General features: G+C 52.8%; 1 long non-coding RNA gene across 1 annotated transcript in view; it reads right to left on the bottom strand.

The window, feature by feature from the left end:
• Positions 1-1,030: 1,030 nt before the first annotated feature.
• LOC122168066 overlaps positions 1,031-24,979 on the bottom strand; it is a 38,117-nt gene continuing 14,168 nt past the window's right edge. Inside the window, exon 3 of the long non-coding RNA XR_006171151.1 lies at positions 1,031-1,836. This is a non-coding gene — a long non-coding RNA (uncharacterized LOC122168066). The remainder of the gene's footprint in view (positions 1,837-24,979) is intronic.

Here is a 24,979-nt window from a genome sequence, read left to right as displayed (position 1 = left end):
GAGAAACGTGGACATGTGTTGGCCATCCTGTGGTGCAGCTCTTCTTGGCCAAGGAAGAGCGTTTCTCTGGTGTGCCATCAGGTTTGGCTCATGGATGGGAATGCTGTGATTTACCCGACCACCTGCTCAGTGCTCCATGAGGCATGGCTCCGCTCCACCAGGAGGAGAAAAGAGCATCAGTCCCACCTCAAACATGAGCAGTGGCAAAGGGCTGAGCATCACCTTGGCTTCTGCCTCCAAGGACACTTCACCAATGACAACAAATTTGACATCACCATTATCCATCATTACCAAACCAAACACCAAGCAGTGTCCACACATTTCTGGGCTTTGCTGTTCTGCCATAGCTTTCCCAAGCACAAAACATGGTTCTTAAAACACTCAAGTAATATTTTCAAAGGAAAGGGCCCAGAACTCCATGTTCCTGACCAAGGTTCTGCTGTTCCAGCTCAATATCGAGACCACAAGTCACTCCACCACACCTGAACACCTGACACATTCATACACGTGCCTAAGGCTACAGTGCTTTTTAGATGTAAGGACATCCTTTTTTTTTTCTTCTTTTTTTTTGTAATTGAAGACATAACTCTTAAAAAAGAAAAAATCAAAGGACATTTCCATGACATAAACATCCTTTTTTTTTTTTTATGTTACGTTTCCATATAGCACCTTCCAGTGCTTCAGCTCTACAGGGTGGGAGGGAACACACAGTCCATGGACAAGAAACAACACGATTTAAGGGGATTTAATCTGCATCTCAGGCGCTCTTGGAGCAGGAGGCATGCGAGGGGAGGCCGCCTAGTTGGCAGGTGATGGTTAAGGGGTTGCAGAAAGGAAAGAGGGAAAGGACAGGGAAGAATTTTTCTGCAAAGCAAAGGCATTAAGCTCTTGGCCTGGCTTTACCGGGGCAGAAAAGTTTGCCAAAGCGCCGGTTTCCTGTGCAATCAAACCCGTCCACTCGGCAGCCCCGCGATAGGGCCATGATGTAAGTGTGGCTGAGCCAAGGCAAACGGAAAAGAACAGCGAGCACTCCGAGAGGCAACGGATTTTATTAAGCAGTTTAATTGTTTCTGAGGGTGACATTTTTCCCCTTCTTGACGTCCCCCTCGCTGCGGTTTGGCTTTGTGCCCCCCAGAATCCCACCTCACCCTTATGAGATGTGTTGGGGAGGATGCAGCTATGCAATGTGAAGGAACACAGCTCCCAGACAGTCTCAGTCCCAAGGCACTGCAGTTGCCAGCTCTTGGTGTGCTGCTCCCGTTGCTTCTCCAGAGGCATTCGCCCCTCTGCATTGGGCTGCACCCAGTGCAGGTCTGGGCATCCTCGATAAGAGCCCAAAACTCCCCAAAAGATTCAGAAAGAACAACGGAGGAGAGAAGAAATAAAATAAAACAAAAATCCACAGCCACTTCCTTGGAACCGGGCAAGCTCTTGGTGCTTCACAAGGGAAAAAATGGAGCTACTGTTTGACCCGAGAGCACGCAGCCATCCAGCCCCACAGATCCTGAGGCCACCCGGCCAGGAGGAGGATGTGCAGAGTGCAGCAGGGAGCAGTAATTCAGCCATCCCTGCCCTGCGTGGGTGCAGGAGAGCGAGGTCAGCTCAGGACCCCGGATCACAGTGGCGATGGTGGGAGGCTGCACTGGGGCCATTCCCACGTCAGTGCTGGGGAAGGAGCACGGCATGACCCCGGGTGCATCCCAATCCCTGCGGGTGCCGGGCACTGTGCTGCCTCTGTCCTTCCTCCCTCCCATCCATGGTGAGGTCCTGGTGGCTGCTCCTGCTGCAGTGCATCGGCTCTCCTCTCAGGTGCACCTCAAGCCTCCACTGCTGGCCCTGCAAAGGAAAAATCCAGCGTTAGTGGGTTGTGATGGAGGAAATCGACATTCCTCTTTCTTACCCTTTGGGGTGATGGATGAGGGAGGCACACCAGCAGTTCTCAGTGTCATCTCCAAGGCCTGACACCAAGGCCAGCGGGGACCCACTGCAGCCCAACACCCACACCCAGCATAAAGGTGAGCAGGAGACATGGCTGGGGGCTGGCAAGAGGAAATCAAATGGCTGATTCCATAGAAGAGACAAAACCACTACACATGTGAGTGCATAGGAAGGGGAACCAGCTCATTTTGCTTGTATTCATGCAAGGGATGCACAAGGGATGAAGGGACAGTGGCACGTTGCAGCACTGTGCAGAGCAGGATGCAGGGCAGCCACAAGGTTGACACAGGCTGGAAACATCACCCAACCCCAAAGAGCTGCTCTGCAGGCTGACAACTTTCCCAGCCATTTATTATTTTTTTTTTAGACTTTTTCTTGCCGCCACTTGGATGGAGATGGGGAGAGGAAAACAGTCTGACAGCAGATGTTGTCACCAGCATGGCAATGCATCATCCCATTTGGCTTTGCTGCACATGGTCTTCCCCTATAGGTCCCTCAGCCCAGCAGCACAGTATGGAGGATCCAAACCCCATTGCTACGTGCAACACCACCAGCTCCCATGTGGCTCAGCCCCCCCTGCTCCGTGAAACAGGTTTTCCATCCAGCAAACCCTGCTCAAGTCCCCATCCTGCTCCAACATGAGCCAGGAGCACGCAGAAAGACGGGAATAGGTTTATGCTCGCTTATCACACCACACTTATCATCTGTTTGCTTTGGACTTCGCAAGGAATATGCCAGCCAGATTGGCACCTCCTGGCCGAGCACTGAGCCCCCCAGAAATACTGCACAGAGATGGGGAACGGCCCCACACCCACTGACAGTCAACTTCGGGGGGAAAGGAGCCGTGCAGCATCTCCAAGTTTGCAGAGAGTCCCTGGCTCTTGTAAATGTGTTAAAAAATAAAATCCTTTAAGAGCTTCCAGATGTTCTGTTTATGTTGTGGTGTTACCCTGCTTGACTCTCGGGAGGCCAATACACAGCCTCAATGAAATCACAGCAGTTGGGGGGGGCTGGACGGGGGGGGGAGGTCTGAGCCCTTCTCCTCCTCTTTGCCCCCATTGCAATGTTAACTCCCACGCCGCTGGCAAACACATGGCCAGTGGCTGCAAATCCCCTCGCTGCACCTCTGGGAGCTCTCCCATCCATGCACCCCAGTGCATGCCCAAAGATCCAACCTCAGCGTACTCATCCAGCTCTGTAAACCCCGGAGGTTTCCCAAACCCACCCCTGCTGCCATAGCAAAAATGTGACGGGGCAAAAAGATTTGGGCGTAGACACACACGCACACACATCGACGTTGTGTGCCCACAGCCCGGCGCTGCACTCTTTGCACAGGGCGTTGCAGGGATGGAGAGCTGCTTTTGAAGCTCCCGCGAGCGAGCGGCGTGGTTGGCAGCAATCAAAGCACCATAAAACAACGCTATCGCAGCTGTGTGCGTACGCTCTGATGTGTTATCAGCCTGGCCCCGGCCAGGACAGGGGAGGAGGGCACTTGTTTGTGCGGCTCATTTGAAAAGGTGTTAGCAACCCGAGATCAAAGGCGCTTCCTGATGCGCTCCGCTTCCCTGCAAGGGCGCCGGCCGGCACTGCTGGGGACACTGCAGGACGGAGACATTGCAGGATGAGGACATGGGATGGGAACACTGAGGAATGGAGACATGGCGGGATGGAGACACCGTGGCATGGGGACGCTGCAGATCACATTTCCTGCCGTGGCTGCTGCTGTAGGATGTCCTCCTATCCTGTTCTCTGGCCCATTGGGATTTCAGCTTGTCCTCCCCACGCAGACTGCTGGCATCCTTGGCAATGCAGCCCAGCTGCCACCCCACAGGTGCCCTCATTTCACTAGGCACAGTAGGACAGTGCTTCACTTTGTCCCCGTGACGCCCTCTGCCGAAGGCCCATCCATCCTCCCCATACCTTGGGGATATGACCAAACCCACCCACAACTCACCTCCCCCTGTCCCCACCATCTGCACATCCTCCAGCATGAACCCCACAGAGGACCACATTCCAGGTGCAGTTTCCCTTACCCCAAACCGCTGCCTCCCACAGCCCCCACGCTCCCCAACCCAGCAGCATCTGCTTCCCCAGCCCTTGCTGTTCCAGCCACAGGAGGACACACAGCAGCACACATTGGCCACCCACCGCGAGCCCTATGCTCCTCCAGCCCCCGCCTTGTTTTTCTCCTCTCTGTGAGCCCACTAAAGCCCCAGAGAGCAGAGATGTCCGGCACTGAGCAAGGGCACGGGGCTGCCTCCGCACTCAGCAGCCGCCCGGGGAAGACAGCGCATCCATCCAGAGCAAACAGGAGGCACTGAGAGTGCAGTTTGATGACAATCAGATGCGCATTTCTGCATGGGGAGCTGCCTCCTGCCCTGTACCCCCTGCCACGGGCTTGCAAGGAGCCGAGCAAAGCGTAGGAACAAAAATGAGGCTTTTGGCTACGGAGGATGAGAGCATCGCGTCTACAGACATCTTGAGCACAAACTGTGTAGGCAGCGAAGCCAAACAGGAAAGGAAACCAACAGACAGGGAAACGATTCTGGCAGCGCTCGCGTTATGGCTCACTCGGCTCTCATCAGCTGGAAATACCTCCGTGCTGCTCCCTCCGCCTGTCCCTCCTGCAGACCCCTTGCCCTGCTCAGACATGCCCCAATTCTGCTTTTATTGCTGAAACACTTCCCATCCTATGGGTTGGACTGAGAAAAATGCAGCTGGAGAGCTAGATCCTGTTTGCAGCAACTGGTCCCAGCACACCCAGTACCTCCTCACACTGGGTCCTGCATGCACGCCCAGGCAGAGCTCAGCCTGAACCCAAACCTCTGCAAAGAGAAAGGAAAGATCAACAGTTTGTGGATCTGCAGAGGGGAACAGAGCTTTGGCATGGGAAAGGAGCTGCAAGGAGCTGGGCTTGTACCAATCGGACCTGCAGACCTGCACACACAGCTGGCCTTCAAAGCACGGAGGTGGTGGACATGGAGCAGCGCAGGGAGCTTGTGCTGTAACTCCCGCAGCCCAGCGGAAGGCGATTTGATACCAGCCTGAAAGCAATCCGCAGTTGAGAGATGCAGATTTATTCACATGCCCCAACGTGCTTAATGACCAAAGTGCTCTTCAGTGAACCCAGCAATGGATTGTAAAATAAAGTCGTTGCGGCAAGTGGATTAAAGGAAAAAAAGCAAAAGATCTGAGAGATGAAACAGAGCCGGTGAGTCACGGCTCTGCCAGCACATGGTGCCCTCCCAGGCTCTGCCAGCACTGGTGACAGCACAGCCTACCGCCACCCCGTGTCCCCAACACCAGCAACCCCACAGAACATCATAGAAGGATGAAAGCCCATCACTCCCTGGTGCTGCCAAGGAACCCATCCTGTGTTCTCTGCTCATTTGCATGTGTTCCATCTGAAGAGGGGATAACTGCAGCTCTGTCTGGCCACGTGCTTCCCCTGCTGGACGTCCATCCACCTCCCATCCCACCTCCTCACACATCTCTTGGAGCATCTCATTGCCCTGTGGCTTTGCTGTCAACTCCATTGGAGCAGCTTTTTGACAATGCTGCAAAGCAAATGCATGCTCTTGTTAAGCATCAGACTCCATTGTAAGAGCCAATCTCAATCTCAGATTCTGTCCAGAGAGATTACCTTCATTTACAGACCTAAGCATCAGACACCAAAACCTTGCCGAAATCCCAGAAGGCTTCAGATGCCATTAAAACTCCTTCAGCTAAAGGAAGTGAAGCCATTCTGTTCCCATGCCACCCTTTCTGGTAACATGTTAATAAATAACAGCATCCCAGACAGGTGCTGTCAGCCTTGCCACAGAGCTGCTGCTGGGACGGCACTGAGTCACTGACCTGACACAGTGCAGATAGCCATGAATCACGGGCAGACAGTGCCTGGAACCAAACATATGCTCACATGTGCTCATGGCTGCAGGGTGCTCCTCCCTAACCCGGGGCTGAGCAGAACAGGATGCTCAGCACTGCACTGCAGGGGTCAGGATGCACGAGAGCCCCTTGTTCTAGGGCTGGGCACCCCAAAGAGAGCAAAGGGTGTTCACTGTTTACATCAAGAGCTTGGTGTAAGATCCAGCACGCCCAAAATACTCACAGCATTCAGATGCAGCAGCCACAAGTTGCAGAAAGCACCTTCATCTGTTTCCAGCATGGCAGCAACCTGCTGGTCTCAAATCCGAGGAATGAAAGGGAATGGCTGCGGCTGCAGTGTGTCCCACAAAGTACAGCTCCTCAAGGGGGGATGCTCTCTGTGCCACTGGGGGCATCACAGCCCAAACATCACCACAGCCATAGGCACTCACCCCTAAAACAAGTGAGACTGGAAACATCCCTTCGATCATCCCCAATAGAAATTCCTTCAGCGCACCCACCTCCACCTGCTGTGTGTGTGGGATGAGGGGGCCTCCACCTCTGTCTGGCCCTGCTAATTCTTTCAAGCAATGACACTCTTTAAAGTGTCACATTAAGACTGACAAGCAGATGAAAGAATGAAGAAAGTCCTATCCTCCTTCATTTTTGGTGGTAAGCAAAACTGAGGCTTGGAAAACACGCTCCCAGGAGGGGCTGGAGGTTTCCTGCAGGTTCTGGCACCCGATGACAGCTCAGACTCCTTTATTAAAAGCATCCCCAAAGTGATAACCCTCTGACAGACTGACAGCAGCAGCACGGTGTTACCGGGGCATGAACTTTGTTTGCCTCCCTGCATTTTTGCTTCTGCTGCTGGGACTCCAGCATTCCCCCACCGCAGGCAGGAACCAAGCAGCTGTCTTTGCTTTCTGCCTTTTCCTGATGATCCCACCCAACTCTTGGGTTCTACCCAATGAGCTGGAGGCTCAGACACATAGGAAGAAACAGAAGGGCTGCTGGCCAGGCCAGCTCAGATAGGACAGCACGGCAAAACCAGCCCGGGTGCATTAATGCCATTCCCAAAGCAGACTGGGGTTTATTGGGGTTACTGGTTCTGCACGATGGAGAGTGGAGAGCTGGGCTCTCCATACCTGCAAACGTCCTCCAGTTCTGCAGCACCTCCTGCCTGCAAGCAAAGGCGAGCAGGGATGTGTTCCCAGGATAAAAGGATTAAAGGAGTATCCATTCTTATCCTCACACCCTCAGCCTGTTCCTCACCCTGTGAATGGAGCATAAGGGTAAGAAAGGTGCAGCAAATCCTACTCGCTTGGGCTCAGCCAGGGCAGCCCCAGTCCTCACACCGGGGTCAGGCTGCTTTCTGCAAAGCTTTGCCCCAGAGAGCATCCCCAAACACAGGTGGCAAAGCACCCACACTGAGCCCAGCCTGTGCCAGAGACAGGATCTGTTCCACCAGCCCCATTTCCCTGACAGTATGACCATGCTACACATTTGTTTTGCAACCTTGAGCTGCTCTCTATCCCCAGGGATTATCAACATAAGCAGCGTTTTTTCCTGTGCTGACCCAAAGCTGATTAGTTCTCTGTGTTCCCCTTCCTTCTGCAAGGAAATACAAGGATATCGTGCACCGACGAAGTGTGACAGGGTGGGCACAGCGGGACCACAGCCACAGAACACAGCCTCATCCGAGAGCCCTGGTACAATGCAGCCCTCTCCCAGGCACCATCACTCACAGCAGCAAGCAGTATGCTGAACATCAGGGCTGTGCTTTGAGGGAGAAACTGGGCAGGCTGCAAAACTGAGGCTGTTGGGGACCCCCCAGGGCTCCTGCAGGGCAACAGGAAAACTCACCACACACCCATCCCTATAAAATGGTAACTATGCAACTTGCTGCAGTAAATCAGCATGGCAGAACGCTGCGTAATTCACACAGTGGGCTTCAACTCTGGATCAAGGGGTAAAATTACCTGTGAGCTGCAGTGAGATGGTATCGCAGGTCAGGATTAGGATTGCTGCTGACACAGGGTGGCATGCTGCAGAGCTGCCCTCAGTCCTGTGTTGGCTTTTGGAGAAGCTGGGCAGATGTCTCTGAGCAGGAAAGTGGAGAGCAACAACACAAAATTCCTCATGTGCATAACTCAGCACAGAGCTCTGAACCACGGACACACTGGTCTTTGGTTTTCAAGTAGTAAGGCATCAAAATTGGGGTGTTTTTTGTTTGTTTGTTTGTTTTTTTATTACTAAGTTTAAATAAAACTTCCCTGTAAGAGGAATGAAAAATGGCCATAAAACAATGGGGCCCTGCAGTTCTCAGCTGAGAATCCCCACTGGGAGCAACGGTCACCTCTGCAGCCACAAAAGCGCTGCAGCATCACACACACAGTGCTGCAGAGCGCAGGGATCAACCCAAGCAGCAGCCAGCAAAAGGCATCACCCAGCCCCTCGCAAACCTTGTCACATTCATAGCAGGTCAACTTCTGGCATTTCTCACATCCCTTTTGCTTCTCTGCATCTTGCTTTTAACCCAGCTATCCAGGTTTAGCACAGCCCTGACGCACAGCGCCACATCTCTCCAAGGCAACGCGACGTGGTGATGGCTGATGGCCACAGCCAACCCCGCACTGGACCTGCACTGGCTGTGGTCTTCTTTCTTTTAGTGCTCCAGAACTCAGCCCTAGGACTGGGAACGCTTATGGGACTGGGAATGATTACAGCACATTTGATGACCCCGGGGATTTTGTATGTCCCCACAGAGCGTTCCCAGCAGAAGGCAAAGCACAGGGATGGGGCTGCGCCAGTGATCTGCCAGCAGAGCCATTCCTACAACCAGGCAGGAATTTTACTTTATTTTATCTGTTTCTCGCTTGGAAAACTCCAATTGGTTGAAACTTCAACTTTATGCAGGATTATAGAAATGTAGATCAGGAAGAAATTGTCCAAGTGAAAAGCTCCCTGTAACTCACTCTCCCCAGCACCCCGGCTTGCTGCTGGACACAGGGCTTTGTACCATTTCTATGTATGTCCCAGTGATTCCAAGTGATTTCCATACCTGTATGGCTGGGTACCAATGGAGCCTAAGCATCAACATCTTCCTTTCATTGCTGCTCAACACCATAGATGCACAAAGATGGATTTCTAGAGAAAATCCACCTTCCAGAATAGATGATTTACCCATGAGAGGAACTCAGGCTGCCCCCAACCCTCTCCCCACTGCTGCCCACCAGAGCCAGGGGAACCACTGATCCCTTTTCAACACCTCCCAGCACTGTAGCAGTAATTTATGGGGCTCATTTCAGCGCTGTGCTCAGCGCCCACCACGCAGGCACCCGCACCAGGCACTGAGCTCACCGCAGCGCAACACGGCCACGCTCTGCAGCTTTATGTTTGTTTGCTTTAATTGAGAAAGGACCGAGGGAAAAGAAAAAAAAAAAAAAAAATAGTCTGAAAAAAAGAGGGGAGAGAAAAAAAAAAAAGCCAACAAAAAACCTTCTTTCAACCCCCTGGTTTCATTTTTCAGGTGTCTTGATTTATTAATCGGCCCATTCCCATTTAATAGGCTCTCCTTCGCCGGAGCACCAGCACAACCCCAGTTCCTGCAGCTGCCAACCCATCCCCAGCCCTGCACATCCCTGCCTGGCAGGCAGCTCCCAGCTCTTTTCTCCAGATCTCAGCGAGCTCACAGTGCGGGCAGATGTCAAGTTTCCAAGAAAGATATTTTCATGTAATACTGGGAGGATCACAGGCACTAAATATGATTTCATTTCTAAAGCCACGCTCACTTTGGCGTTGTTTTAAAACCCATCCTCTTTCCTCAGAGAGGAAATAGCACCAGTGCTCCAAGAAACCCAAACAAGTGATCTGCACTCATAATGCTTCAAGAGACCAAGGGTTCTTGATCTTCACCCGACGCTCACAAGCATCACGACAAACCCCACTGAATGTGCCACAACGTCACACTCACTTTCTCCTATGCACAGCCACGTGAAGCTGAGTCTGATGTTATGATTCAAGGCGTGAGACCATCACAAGCAATCATCCCTCAACAACCAATTGCAGCTCTTGGGTACCCCCATCTGCCCAGTCTTCCTCCCACCACCCTCCTCCTTCCTACCTCCCATGCCCTGGGCATGATCCAGGGCACAGTGCCCACGAGGAGAACTCCCAGTGGATGAGATCAACATCTCATTTAATTAAATTCTGCCTTCTAGATCAAGCACTCAGCCCAGCCCCAGCATACTGGGGTTGGACTCCCAGGGAGGACACAGATGCTGGAGGTTGACCCAATTTCCAGGAGGGCTCTTGGACGAGACTGAGAACTTTGGGTCCACATGCTTTACTGGTGCTGATCCACAACCCAGTAACCCATCCCATGGGAGGAACAGACCTCACAGTCCCAAGCCTAGATCTGCACCAAGCAGTCCGTTTGTCACACTGCTGCATCCCACACATGCTCCCCCTGCCCACTGGCACAACTACCCCAGCTCAGACAGAGTAGAGCTGCGTGCAGCCACATTTTTCATCAGCACAGCAAGCAAAGCAGGCTTGGCCTCTCAACAACTAGGGCTCTTTAAAATAATAATCTATATATGTGTGTGTGTATATATGCATGTATGTATCAGTCTAGCTATGCTGCTGGCTAGGCCCCAGATGACTGCGACCAGGGCCAATCCCCAGGATAAACACAGCCTACCTGGGTTTATAAGTGCCAGAAGCATGCAGGCACCATGCGTGATCTCTTATACAAACAGCACTGCAAAAACAGCCCTGAGCACTGTAGGAACACTTGTAGTACGCACTGTACACGAGATGAAGTGTTTGGGAACATTACTGCAACGTATCCCAGAGGTAGATGCTTCCCCCCTCTCCTGCCCCATGCATCAGCCTTAAAGACTTGGAGCAGATCTCCCTGCTGGCCACAAGAATGATGCTCAGTGCCCAGAGGATGCTAGGCTGCAGCTCAGGATCACATTTACCAGGGCAGGGGTGCATGGTACAAATCATGCTGGGCAGGCACAGAGCTGGGATGCAATGGAACAAGCAGACTCAGAACTCTGAGGAGGGGAAGAGATGCAGAAAAAGCTCTGATATGGCCCAAAGCTATGGGAGAAGCTGGCCACACACAAGGAGCAGATGCTCTGTGTCCTTACTTGTGGGACAGACATTTCCAGCTTCAGCATCACTGAGTTCTGTGTTTTCTTCCCCAAGAGAAAGCACAAAACCCACACACAGGTGGGACAATTCAGGCTGCACTCATCTTTTTGCCTCCACTTATTTCAAAGCCCTGCACCTCTTCACCCTTTCTCATTTTAACCCCTCATTTATAAGGCAGGGTTAAAGAAGAGCACGCACTGCGGGGCTCAGCCCCCCTCCCTACTCCTTCCAGCACGGACTTGGAGACCGTGGGCTCTCCAGATTTAATCTCCAAGACAAACATTGTGGGGCTGGAGCTTGCTCCATTTGCACTTCAACCACAGATAGGAAGCAGCAGCAGGCAGGCTCACACCTGTGCCCACCCCACCCTGCAGCAGCGTTACAACCCCTCATCCTTCCATGCACCAAGTGCCAGCTTTGCAATGGATCTGTAACGGATAGCTGGGGGTGAGCAGAAATTATACCATCACTGAGGTTGGAGAAGATCACTAAGATCCCCAAGTCCAACCCCAACCCATCCCCACCGTACCCATAACCATGTCCCACACCTTCATGGATGGAACACCTCTGGGGATGGCGACGTCTGATCAGAGCCTGTGGTTTTTGCGTGCTGCTCAAAGGCTCCGAACCATTCTGACAAACACAAAAATCTCCTTTCACATCAGGATGTGCTAAGGAACATATCTCAGAGAGGCGGTTAACACCTGGACTCTTGTTCAGAGAGGAGGAAGGAAAGGGTCTCCAGGCTATTTGGCAGCAGGAACCTTCCAGTAAACACTTATCTCACATCTTACGTTTCGGTCGGAAGTCAAAAGATTTGGTTCATTTTCCACCGGGAATGGGAGAGCTGAGCTGCCAGGGGGAGGAGCAGCCAGCCCTGTCCCAGGGCTCTGCCTGATGTCAGCCTGATTCAGCCCTCCGCACACCAACTTTTGGGGATGTTTGACTCATTTCACTGCTGGGAAATGTATTTTCACCCGACACAGTGGGAATGAAGCAACCGTGCTCCATAATAGCTCAACCAGGAGAGCTCACAGCCTCACGAACGGGAGGTCAGATTGGCCCCAAAGGGGCTGAAAACCTCGAGATCAGCCCATCCAGGAACCCGCAGCCCCCACCCTACGCCCAGCTATAAAACTGCCTTCTGAAGATGATGCACGAATTAATTGCACATACATAGCAATGCTTTCATGAAGAAAGTTATTATCTAAAAACGGTGGGAGCAATAAAAATATAAATAGGCGTAGAGGCACCGCAAAACGATGCCATTTTGAGTGCATTTATTTTTTCCTTTCGATCTGCGGGGTGGTATTTAAAGATGAAGGGAGGAGAAGGAATACACGCTGCTCTGTCCCAACCCCACAGAGCTCTGGTGGTCTCCCAGAGGCAGCCGGGGGTTCTGGGTCCCCGCTTTAACAACCTCTGTGCACCTTTCATGTGCCACCCCACTGCCATCCATCACAAATTCCATCCCAGCTGCAGCCTGCAGGCGGTGCCCACCAGCCCCCTCCCCGTGCAGAAGGGTTTCTCAATATTTGCCTTTGCCATATCAAAAGGTGTCCGCAGCCCAATTCCTGCGGTACGCGGCAGCTCGCTGGTGGTCCCTAAATAAGCCTCCAGATGAGCTCACACCAAACATCCTCAGGTCCTCGCAGGCAGCCTCCTTGCTGACCACAGCAACCTTCAAACAAGCTCTGGGAACAGGAGAGGCACAGTTCCCTTCACCACCATCCTCCTCCCGCAGGGTCCACCCAAGGGGGACGTTCCTCAAAGTAAACTCAGTGTTCTTGGGGTTGGCCCAAAATCCGAGCCAGCCAGGACAGACAGACGCTGGGAAGGCAACCAGGAGGGAGAGGAAGAAAACCCACAAGCCCCTCTGCACCATCCAAGTCACGAGCCGTGGCTCCATGATGGGGAAGAGGATTTTTCCTGGATTGTACGACTCTGTTCGCATCCCCAGAGACGCATGAGGTGGACAAAGGTGACTGTGTCCCTTGTTCCCCTTTTCTCTCCTCCCCGAGAAAGCCTGAAGAGAGAAATAGGGACAAACCCTGGCATATGCCCTTGTGACATGCTCCAAGCCCTGCCCAGCAAATGCCTCCATTGCCCCAGTGTAGTGTGAGGACAGCGAGGTGCCTCCTGAGGACACCCGGCTTCATGGACCAAGCAGCTCTAATGTGCTTTCTCCTCTTTGGGAGAGCCATCCACACCCCCAGGCTCTGGGATGGATAGATTTGGGAAGGTGACAGCAGCTATGTGCCCTGCAGCCACAATGTCACTGCACTGTGATGCATCAGGTCGGTGAGCAGGGCAGCAGCCATACGGCCCAGAAACCTTCAGACTTTTATTGCAGACCAGTTAATTACTGCTGGAAAAGCCATCGGCAGAGCCTGCAAAGCCATTCACCTCTGTTTATTCTGGCATGGGGGAAAGTGGCTGGGGCCACCATGCAGCCTGCCATGGGCAGAACATGGGGCACAGGGACACTGCAACGCTGCACAGCACAGAGCCACCAGTGCCACGGGGACAGCTGTGTCCCCTCACACCAACGCTCCTGTCACCAAATTCCCCATGTCTTCACTAGAGCAAGGGATAAATCTTCTCCCTGCCATATGAAGCAGCAGTATCCAATGCAGCGTTACTCAGATGGGGAAAGCAAGGCAGACACAGAGAGAGGCTTAGATCTGCCATGGATGTGGGACGCAGTGGCAGCTCGGCAGCCCTGCATGCTGTGGCTGTGTTGTCCCCAAGTAATGGATTTACCTGACTTTACCCAACTTCAAGCAGTCAGACAGCTCTGCTCACCAGAGCACACAGCCCAATCCCTCACATGAGAGCAACAATAATAACGACTCATTAATTAAATGCTACAACTTGACTGAGAGCTGCAGCAGCCCCATGCATACTCGTGTGCCCTTGGCCACGCTCCTGCTCCCCAACGCAGCTGCACTCTCTGTCCAACCCTCCACTTTCTGTCCAACAGGTTCTCCTCCATATTTTTGTTTCTGGGAGGATTATCACGATGGCAATCTGCAGGTGACAGCGTGGCAGAAATCCCACCTGCCTCCCCGCACACTGCTCCTCTGCAAGGGGACCATGCAGCTGCCCCAGTCCTATGCAGGACCAACGAGGAATAAAGCAAACCTCTTGCCTATAGAGGGCATTCACCTGCTTGCTGAAGTCAGAGGCTTTTCTAAGGGCAAGAGAGCAGCAGAACAAGCTGCTTGTTGCATTTAAAGTCTCTGGAACCGATGAGCTGGGAAACAAAAGTTGCTGCACCAGACAGAGGGGACAGCTCTACAGTCTCCAAACATCTGCTTTGCAACACCCAGGAGCCCAATTTGGCTGCCAACTTCGAGCTGGGAGCAATGGGGTTCTTAAAGGCACTGCATCCTCCAAAGACAGCACTGCTCAGAGCAGACCCACGGTTCCCAGCACCAGCACCACTGCAGTGTCAATACTGTAGCACACGTCCCCAGAGTCCTCTCCATCCCTGCAGAAGCATAGCAATTGCCCTGAGCTGGTGATGTGCAATGAGATCTGCTGCCCTTCTGACACGAGCATCTGCCCAACTAGCTGTCATCACTCCGAACTCAGAGGAAACTCCAGTCTGGGAGGCAGAAGGACCCATGAGAGGCTCCCCAGCTCCCTGCACACACAGTATGGGGCACTGAGGACCCAGAATATCCCACTGCCCTCAGGGGTCTGGATTTTGGTCCTGCTCCTTCCTGGCTTGGAGGCAGTGCAGAGATGGAGCTGCAGATCCAGGCACTTTCCCTCCTCACCTCAGGGAACACGCATGGATTTTAAAGCTTCCTGCCAAGTATCAATAGTGCAGATGTTGAGTTCTTGGCAGGAATCACGCGTGTGCTCCCTGAGGTCATAAGGAAACTTCTCCAGAGCACAGGCTCTGGCTGAACACGTTTCTGAAGCCCTGTAACCACACAACAGGCTTCCAACACAGTCCCTGTAAGCGAAGCCATGCATAAGAGAAACCCCCTGGACAAAGCAGGCTCTTTTCCGTCTGTGGGATTTCCATCTTGCCACACTTGGTTTTCCAAAGGTGGACACCACCAAGATGGCCTTGGTGCTGGCCCCATACAAGCAGGGATGACACTGAGCCACAGCATCACCTCCGGGATCCGGCAACTGCACTGAGCCTCACTCAGCAGCACAGAACCTCCCAGGCAACAACCCACAGGAGCACAACCACTGCATCACTGCCACCAACATCTGCCAGAGCCACCCCACGGAGAGCCCCAGAGCCATCAGAAGGACAGAACCCGCAGCTCTCATCCTGTCAGCCCCTTGGCAAGCTCCTCCCAATGCATCCTGTTCCCTGCTTGGCTTGGGAATTCCAGGAACATCTGCACGCGCCTTTCACCCAGCCCCACAGCTGCATGTCCGTACCTGTGGTGTGGGATGCACTCCTCACCTGACTCAGGCAGCAAACCCTACCATACACCACACGCTGCCCACCTGGCTGCTGCAGCACTGTGTTCCCAACCGGCCCCCTTTGGCAATTAAATCAATTAGCTAAGTTCTAGCTGCCATACCCTCTAAAACAGAGAGCAAACATCCGGAGCAGCAGAAGTGGGCACACGCATGCTTTTCCCTCCCATCACCTGAACGGATCTTGTTCTCTCCAAGTCCATAATCAGTGAAAATATTTGCATCACCTCCTGATCACTACTGAGGAATGCAAGCATTGCAGATGCACAGCAGATGGATGCCGCCTCAACAAACACCCCACAAGTCACTCTGGTGGGATGCATGGGATGCTCACAGTTCCTGCTCCAGTCAGATCACGGATTTTCCCAAGCAAATCTGGAAAATTCCACAAATCCCACCCTGAGCACTTCACCGTGTGATGGACAAGGGCTCTGCAAGTCACCCGCTGACACACCTGGGAAATGCTCTGCTTTCCATGGGCGCCCTCCATCCTACTCCTCCTCCCCCGTCTCCAAGAGCTCCAACAGCTTTCTAGGTGGGAAAAAGTTCCCTGCAGAGGTGCTGATGGGAAAGGGGCCTGGATGGGGCCAAGGAGGAGAAACAGCTGCCGTCGCCCATGGCAAACAGACCTGGCAGCGCCGTGTTTTCCCAGCGCCTGCTGGAGTTTTATGGCAGGGCCAAGCTTACCTGGCATCTGGAGGAGGAATAATAAACCCCTGTTAGTGGTGTGCTGGGTGTGTGGGATGGTGGGGAAGGCAGATCCCAAACCCACACATCCAATGATCTGCACACAGTCCTGCAGACACCGCTGGGACTGCACAGCAGCACCGTGGAGAGGCTCAGAAGCCCATTCCAGTTCCATCTAGAGTTCAGGGCTGGACTCTCCTACTCTTCCCTGCATCACAGCCCCACCTGACCCCTGTATCTTCCTGCAGCACCCAGCAGGGTGCAGGGGAAGGCAGGACTTCACAACTGTGAGCTGCGCTCCTTCATCTAATCCACACACATCCCAACACCATCCCTCCCTGTGGAGGCTTTCCAACCTTCATAGCCTTCGAGAAAACTTTACAACAGATGCCCTACACCACTTTGCCACCTTCATTCCCAGCATCATGGCCCAAGAACTGCATTAAAACTTCACAGCCCTTTTGTCCTTCCCACCCACCTCCTGCTCCACCACACACACATCACTTCATCTTGGTATTAGGAAACATTTCTTCTCCACGAGAGTGGCTGAGCACTGGCGCAGCTGCCCAGGGAGTGGGGGAGTCCATGTTCCTGAAGATGTTCCAGAAATGCAAGAATGTGGCACTGATGGACGTGGTTATGGGCATGGTGGGATGGGTTGGGGACCTCAGAGGTCTTCTCTAACCTTAATGACTCTATGATCTCTGCTTTGGGGCAGGAAAAAGCTGAATTGCAGAGGTCCCCTTGTGCACTCCCCAAGCCCACATCCAACGTGCTGACATCAAACAGAACACCCGCTGTCCTTCCCCACAATCTGAGAAGCTGTGGGGAATTTGGAGTCCCTTGGGACTTCCCATTAGGAAGGAAAATGCCTATGTGAGATAATGCATGCTACAAGTACAGCCCCATCCCTTCAGAAGGGCCCAGCGTGGATGTGCTGCCACCCCCTGCACCGCAAAGCAACCCTGTAACCTCCATCTTCTCCACTGCTCTCCTCTAGCAGCAGCTCAGCGCAGTGCTTTGGCACCAAGACCCCCACCCTGGAGATAGTGTGAATGGGGCTAAAAACTGCTGGTGTGAAACAAACATATCTATAAAAAAAAAAACACCAGCAAGAATTAGTACCAACCCAAAAGTTTTGAGGCAGAACATTGATGGGCTGTGAGCGACTGCTGCAAACAAACAGCTGCAGGTGATGGGGGGGACCTGCCATCCGTGTGCTTGGACAGATGCCCCTTGATGCCATACTGTTGCACCCCCAGGCACTCCAAGACCTGACATCCATGTTTTCTATGCACTTTACATGGCTGGTGAGAGTGGTTTCATGCGAGCTGCAGTTCCCCCGTGTTTATTTTAGCACTGTAGCAAAGCTGAGTTTTAAAAGAACTGTCTGTTTTTGGTGGCTCCAACTCGAAATTCTGTTTAGCAGAAAAGAAGGGGAAAAATAAAACGAGGGAAGAAGGGGAAGAAAAAGGCTTGGGCGAAACTTAAGAAGTCCCATAAACTTTGCTGAGTGCCATAGAACATCCCCTCCAGCAGAGCTGCCAAGGGAATGAACAGACCCCGTTATTATTAAGCACAATCAGGCCCTGCAGAAATCTCCTATGCAAACTGCAAGGGCTCAACAAGGTGTAATGCTAAAAGCACAGCAGCAGCACAGGCTGCCAGGACAGCACCTATGCTCCCCTTGGGAAGAGATGTTGGGTGAAGCCAATGGGACTGACATGAGCCCAGCAGCCAGGACATGGCATGCACTGAGCTCCTTCCCAGCACTGAAAGGAACCCTGGGGCAAACAGCACACACCAGTGGCTCAGCACAACCTGCACTGAAGCCACCCCTGTCCCCATTGTATCCCCATACCACGTCCCACTGCTGAGCAGGACGCAGAGCCTCCAGTTGGGATGCCAGGGGAAAGGGGATGAAAGGCAAGAGAAACTCCGATTAACTGAAAAACCACAACCAGGCCATGTTTGCCTAAGATTATCCAGAGGAATGCAAGTCTCCTTCACAGCACGTTCATTTGCTCAAAACAAAAGTGAACAGAGTGAACTTTGGGGGGGAGAGGTAAGGGGAAATAAAAGATTCATAGGACCTGGATCGAGGACTGGAGTGGGTGCAGACTCTCAGCCCATCTCCACAGCTCAGCCAAAAGCCCCAAGCCCACCACGTATCCCTGTTGGGTCAGCAGCTCTTTGCTGCCCAATGGCATCAGCACAGCACTGTGCAGGAGGGTGGCACCACAGCCACACTGATCCCAGGTGCTCATGCTGGGGATACAGTGTGTGGGGACAGCCAATCCCTCAACCCCTTCCTTTTATTTCAGATCCACCTTTTTCCTTTAGGGAAAAAAACACAGTCTTCAAAGAGCAAGGACAAATCTGCACCACGGAGAGGGGAGGCAGGGAGAAGCAAACAAGACAGCGGCACCAAAACCCTACAGATCTGCAATGCAAAGCCATGCATTGCAAACACGCTGTAGGGTTGGAAACGTAGCACACAGCCACCACACAGCACAGAGCTCCAGAGCATTTGGAACTTTCAGAGCCAGGCTGCCCCGTGGTGAATACAGCCTTCAGGGTTGGGTTTTTTTTTTGGTTGTTTGGGGATTTTTGCAAGCCTTATGCTCCTCAGAAGGAGGAAGAAAGCACGCATCACATCCCACCGTGACTTGGGATGTACTGACATCTCTGCCCTGACCCTGTTCACCCATCTCAGCGATGCTGACAGCAGTGCAGGTGAACCCAGTGCAGAATGCTCTCCCTACCCTCAGCCACGCCGCAGCACACCTCCTGTAAGTGCCATCTGCACCAGGATAAAGGAGCTCTGTGTAACACTGATCTCTCAGCACGTTCCCATATGGAATTTGATCACATCGGACTTATCGGAGCGGAGCTTTGAAATCCTCCACCCCTCTGACCACAGATGTCAGCTGTGACGCGAAGGGTGCTGGCATCCAGGCACGGGACGGGCTGAGCAATGCCCTTCTATCACATCCAGCCTGCTCTCAGCTGGAGGGCCAGCACAGAGCCCGGGTTTGGGGCTGCACATCACAGAGAAGCTGCTCCTGCTCACACCGCTCCCCACCTCCACGCTCACACTGAGCGGCGCCGCACAGATTCACAAGGATCCGACTTAGAGAAACAAGGAGGTTAAATGAGAAAAGGGAAAGCAGTGGAGAGCCGGTCCAAGAGCAACATCATCTGGCAAGTTTGTTTGGAAAAATTAATAGTTCTGCAGCATTTTAAGAGAATGGAAGTGGATGGAGAGGGGAAGAGGGAGAGAAAAGGCAGCGTGGAAATCCAGGAACTCCCTTCAACTTTCTATCCACAATCAAAAGCGAGGCTGGGAAATAAAGAGAAAGACAACATGTTGTTGATGACTTTTCCATTAAATACAAACATTTAAACCCCCTCTTTGTATTCCAGCCTTTGCTCGCAGCCTCAGCAGGCCCCACTTCTTTTCCCCTCCCCTCCCTCCTTTTTAATAATAATAATAAAAAAAAAAAAGTTATATGACTTTAATTAAATGCACTTATTAAAAGGGTGAAATATTTGGAGAGGCTGTTTTTACGCTGGAGGCACATTTTCCAGCATGCTGCAGAGTGTCTGCATCCGCCCGCCCCAGGCAATTTTTAATGCACAAATAAATCCCCACCTGAAGTGCTGACAGGTTATTACGCAGTGTGGCAGCCAACTAAAGTAAACACAGGGGCAGAGTTTTAACCTCTTGCAGTCACAGAGGTTCTCCCCACCGAGGAGGGCTCAGGCGTAAGTGACCAGCAGCAAAGCAGCCCCTCTTCTTGCAGCTCCTCTGCTCCATCTCACTCTGCAGCCAGCAGTAGGGATGGGGCAGTGCTGAAGCATCACCTCAGCAGTGCTCAGCCAATGCACCAAGCCAGCATGCAGTGCAATGGGAAACTGCATGGGAAATAGGCACTGGGCAGTCATGCTGCAAAGCAGTGGGTCCAACCCCCAGGAGGCCACGTGTTCCCACCAGCTGCATCCCATTTGCATTATTGGTGTCCCCAAAGCTAAGCCTGAGGTTTGCATGCGCCCTTATCAGCACCAAAGCTGAGATCCAGCAGATAATCAACAAACTGCAAACAAATCACCCTGCAAACAGAAAGGGGATGGATGCAAAGATCAAGGGGAGGAAGGTGCCAGACCTAAGGCCGAGTGCTGCTTTTTAGAAAGGAGGCATTAGCATCATCCAGCAGCTCTTGCGCCCCACCAGACTCTCACACCAGGGTCCCACATTTGGAAACTTAATTCCAAGCATCCACATCCAGGCATCCAAACATGCTCAGCTCCCAAACCCTCCACCACAGTTCACAGTAACTAATAACTGCGCGCTCAGGCTAGAGCCAAACCATACGAGTGTCTTCAAAGCCCAGCTGCCAAAAAAAGAAAAAAAAAAAAGCAGCTCCCAAAGCCAGTGGTCACTTCTTTAAAGTTCAGAGCTGATGCACGAAGCTCCTCTTTCCTGAGGATGACACAGTGCTGCACCCCTCCCCTCCTAAAGGCCACAGGGACTGCACACAAAGAGCAGCATCCAACCTCCACAGGAGGGACCCCCTGCCAACAGGAGTTCTTTGCACAGAAGAGCCCAAGCCAGGAGGAGACCAAGGAGGTGGACCAGCCACCTGAAGGAGGCCTTCATCCCACTGCCACAGCCCCAGCAGTGACTCCTCTTCCTCAGCCACAGTTCCTGCACAGGTCACTTGGGCAGCACACGATGCAGACAGGCTCCAACAGCAACGTCGCCCTTGTCTTAAGAAATTAAGGCTTCAGCTCTACTTCCACATCTGACAAGACGCCGCATGCTTTGCTAATCCTCGGAGGAGATTAACTTTTTATTTAGAATTCTTTCCTCTAAATGTGGCAATTATGAAGGGTGGTTGTTGGTTTTTGTTTTTTTTTTTCCTTCCCTTTAAGCTCTTGGCAAGAAAAACATTTTCTCCAGGTTGGCTCAAACAGTTCAGTTCAACGAGGATCCCGGTCTCCTTTTCCCCTTCTGAGCACATCCCCAGCAGCAACTTGCACAAAGGATGGGAACATCCACCTGCAGAGCCAGTGGTGGTGATGGAGGAGAGCAGCTGTCAGAGCTGAATACATCTCAGTGCAGCACTGCTCACATAACCCCACGGTGGCTCAGTGCACAACGGAGCCCCAGCAATGATGCCCAGGAGAGCTGTGGGCACAGGGAGGGTTTAGATGCATCTGACTGGGACTCCACCAGCAATTGGTTCCCAAAGCAAAACTTCAAGCCAATCTTCTTAAGTCATATATCCACACATACGCATATAAACCTAAAAAAACATGACGACAGCATGCATGTAAATCTAACAAAAGGGTTCTGCATGCATGCAGTGAGCCCTCTCCCATGCAGACATCACGTACCTGTGGCCGTGCAGCTCCAGCAACAGTAGGGCAGCTCACACAAAATTCATTGAAGAATGCTCCAAACGGAGCAAAGGCAACCCTGACTGCATACAAAGGGAAAAAAAAGTGTATCGAGCGTCTGCAGCTGTCAGAAAGCATTTCTCCAGCTTTGGGCGAGGCAGACACAACCAATTTAGCGTGGCCTCGCTGAGGTGTATTAAGCTGTCAGTTGGGATGATATGAATTTAATCACTCGGAGCAGATCAAAGCTCTGCAGTGCTGTTGGTGGCGCGCCGGACGCACGGGGAGAACGCAGAGGATGAATGCATGTGGGAGCATAGGGAGCAGGAAAAGCCTCAGCGTGCCCCTGGGACATCCACTGCCCACCAGGACTGCCCCGTGTGGGACACAGCTCCAGCAGTACCACCTCCTGCTCCATCATTCCCAACTTCATGCTAGAGATCTCTCCAAGCTACCGGGTCAGCGTCCCCACTGCTGTGATACACGTGGTGTCCCTTCCTGCCACCATCCACCTGCAGAGGACGGGGAAAAGCCACAGAACCAAAGGGAAAATACGCAGCTCAGCCACAGCTGGAAGGAAAGCCTCCCATTGCTGCAGGGATTTAGTCTGCCGTTTCCCTGGGATGGATTAGCCTTTGACTACTCCATTAATTTTTACTGAGGTTCACTGGGCAGTTTTTACTGGGGTTCGTTCAGCAGGAGGGAGGGGGCTGGCTGCACCATCCAGATGCCGCACGCTACCAACCCAGCCAGGAAATTGAAACCAAACAAAGCACCTCCTGCAGAAAACTGCCCACAGCTTGGCTCAGGCAGAGCCCACGGGAGCTCACCCAGTCCAAAGGTTGAACAAATGAAGGGGGTCCCACTGCACCCAGCTGCTGCTCATGGGCACCTTGCGCATGCTGCCAGGGATGCTCATATTAACCCAGTGAGAGGAGGAGATGCTGATGGGATGCCAACCTCCCTGCCCACCTGCAGAGGGACAGGGGCTGCTCAGTGGCACTGAGCAGGGAACACACAGCCAGCAGCAGCTTCAGCAGCAGCTCTCCCCAAGGCCAAGCATCAGTGCCACAAGGCAAGGAGTTGGAACACCTCCAGTTGCACCCAGAAGTGGAGAACAGCATGGTTTGATAGCACAGCACACATTTCTTGGTATGCTTTGCAACGTTACCAAGTTCTCACACACAGAAGCTCAGCTCTCCCCAGACCACAGCACACCTCCCGAGCAGGACCGCGCGGAACGCCATGTGAATCACTTACATAAACCTAATTAGCAGGGCTCCGCTTTCAGCACAGCAAATGGCTCCTCTAATCCTGGATTTGTTCTCCTAGAAACTAATTTAATCTTACAGTGCCAGCCAGGCTGCTCACGTGGCCGAGGGCAAGAGCAGCCCCACAGCTCTCTGTCCCCAGTCATGAGCTGCTATAGGGCAGGCAGCCTGGCTTGCAGCCTTCCCATACCCCATACCACACCAGAGCAGCATGTACTCAGGGATCTTAATCCTCTAAACCAGCCCCAGACAGAACCTGCTGCTTAAAAAATAAAAAAAACTTCAGAGATTTGGGGAGGGAGGGCAGGAGCACAGTACATCAGAGCAGCCCTGCAGCCTGCTCCAGCACTGCCCAGACTGACAGCTGCTGCTTGGGGTGGCTAAGAGGTTCTGGACACCTCCGATGACCAGATGTCACCTCTGATGGTATGTCACCTTGTCCCAGGACAGGCAGCACCTCTGCTCTTTGCATTCCCAGCAGCCAGGGGCTAAACAGCAAGTAGCAGAAATCGGCATCACTCTGGATCGGAGAGACGCAGAGTACCGTGACCATCACACAGCAGTGACATCATCCTATGGGCGCAGGGCCTGGGAAGGCTTTGGCACCAAGATCCCAGCCAAAGCAAAGCTTTCCCCAGCCACATCCACACTGGGACACACCGGGACGCTCCATGCCAAGCGGTGCCTCAGTGCCATCACTGCCTCTTACTGAGCTCAGCCCCAGCGCCACACTCACGCCTACGTGATGGGTTTTGCAGGGCTGTCCTCCTTCACTTCTTTACACGCTTTTCTCCAGCCAAGTGTGAACGCTTTCCTCTCTTTTCTGCAGAAAGGTGAAGCAAGGACATCTGCAGCCAAGCGTCATCCAGACTTGGAGAGCTCTGGCAGCAGCACTCCGTTCTGCAGCAATTTTAATTTATAACCGTGCTCACTGTAACCTTGGAGAAATGGAGGAATTGGACTCTTAAGCCCTAAAATTAAAGAGTATCCAGAAATCACCATTTGGGAGTTTTCTTCCTTCTGAGCTTTTCCACTAGAAAACTTTGTTTCTGGCTTAAGAAGGTTGGCTTCCACAGACAGCTTTAAATATGTATTGAATCCAACACATATATGGCTCATCGTGCCAGCAGGATCCCAAACCCTCTGCAAGGGAAACCCCACCTCCTGGGCAGGCTGAGCCTGGGCCTCCAGGACTTCAGACTCCCTTTCCTTTAGCTCAAGGCAGCAGCTCTGCAGAGCTCTCCATCCTGCCCAAGCACAGAGCACTTTAAAAAGACCCAGGAGCACAGCAGCTCCCCGACAGCCTCATGCTTCAACCAAATAACACAGCTTAAAAATCATGGAACCAATAAGGTTGAAAAAGACCTCTAAGATCTCCAAGCCCAACTTCAACCCATCCCACCGTGCCCATAACCACATCCCTCCAGTACCACATCCCATTGGTTTTGGAGCACCTGCAGGGACGTTGACCCCACCACTCCCTGGGCAGCTGTGCCAGTGCCCCGCAGTAACAGAGCCCCATCTGAAGGGGACAGGCTGCTACAGGCACATCCCTTCCCAATGCCAGCAGCAGGTGCTGGCTGGGACCCGTGGGAAGAGCTCTGCCATCCATCCCCAGGGACCACCCTGCTGTGGTGTCACCCCAGGGCTCGGTCACATGCCCTGTCTGGGCACGAGCTGCCCACGTCCTTGGTCTGCAGAGAGCAAACATCAGGTTATCTCTCGTTAGCAAACAAGTGGGCCATTAAGCGACAGGACTCGGACAATATTTAATTGCCCCAATCGTGGGAAGGGGCAGCAGGGAGAAGGTAGAAACTGCAGGGGAAATTCCACCAGCAAAGATTAAACGGAGCTGCAAGCCAGAGCTGACAGGTTAACAGACAGGTAATATCCCAGCATGTTTGCTCAGCCAGGCAGGACAGGCAATGCCACATCCCAAACAGCAGCAGGGCAGAGCACAGCACCAACAGCACGGCAGCCAACCTCTCAGCTACTTCATGGACCTCCAGCACTGCATCCTCATAACTCAATGGGGCCAACACAGAAGGCTTCCTCCACACCTGCCCAGAAACCTCTTTCAGCAACTCCTGCATCCCCAGCAGGCTTCATCCATCCATCCATGATGCAGCACTGAATGTGAGCCTCTCAGGTCCACCTTCCCTCCTCCCTTGCTGGGTCCCACGAGCACTTTGGAA

The sequence above is a fragment of the Centrocercus urophasianus genome, unplaced genomic scaffold (assembly GCF_019232065.1).
Source record: "Centrocercus urophasianus isolate 14NV4802_14NV808 unplaced genomic scaffold, USGS_Curo_1.0 seq_40, whole genome shotgun sequence".
Classification (NCBI taxonomy): domain Eukaryota; kingdom Metazoa; phylum Chordata; class Aves; order Galliformes; family Phasianidae; genus Centrocercus; species Centrocercus urophasianus.
Note: the sequence above shows the minus strand (reverse complement) of the source record. Positions and strands in the feature narration are given on the sequence as shown.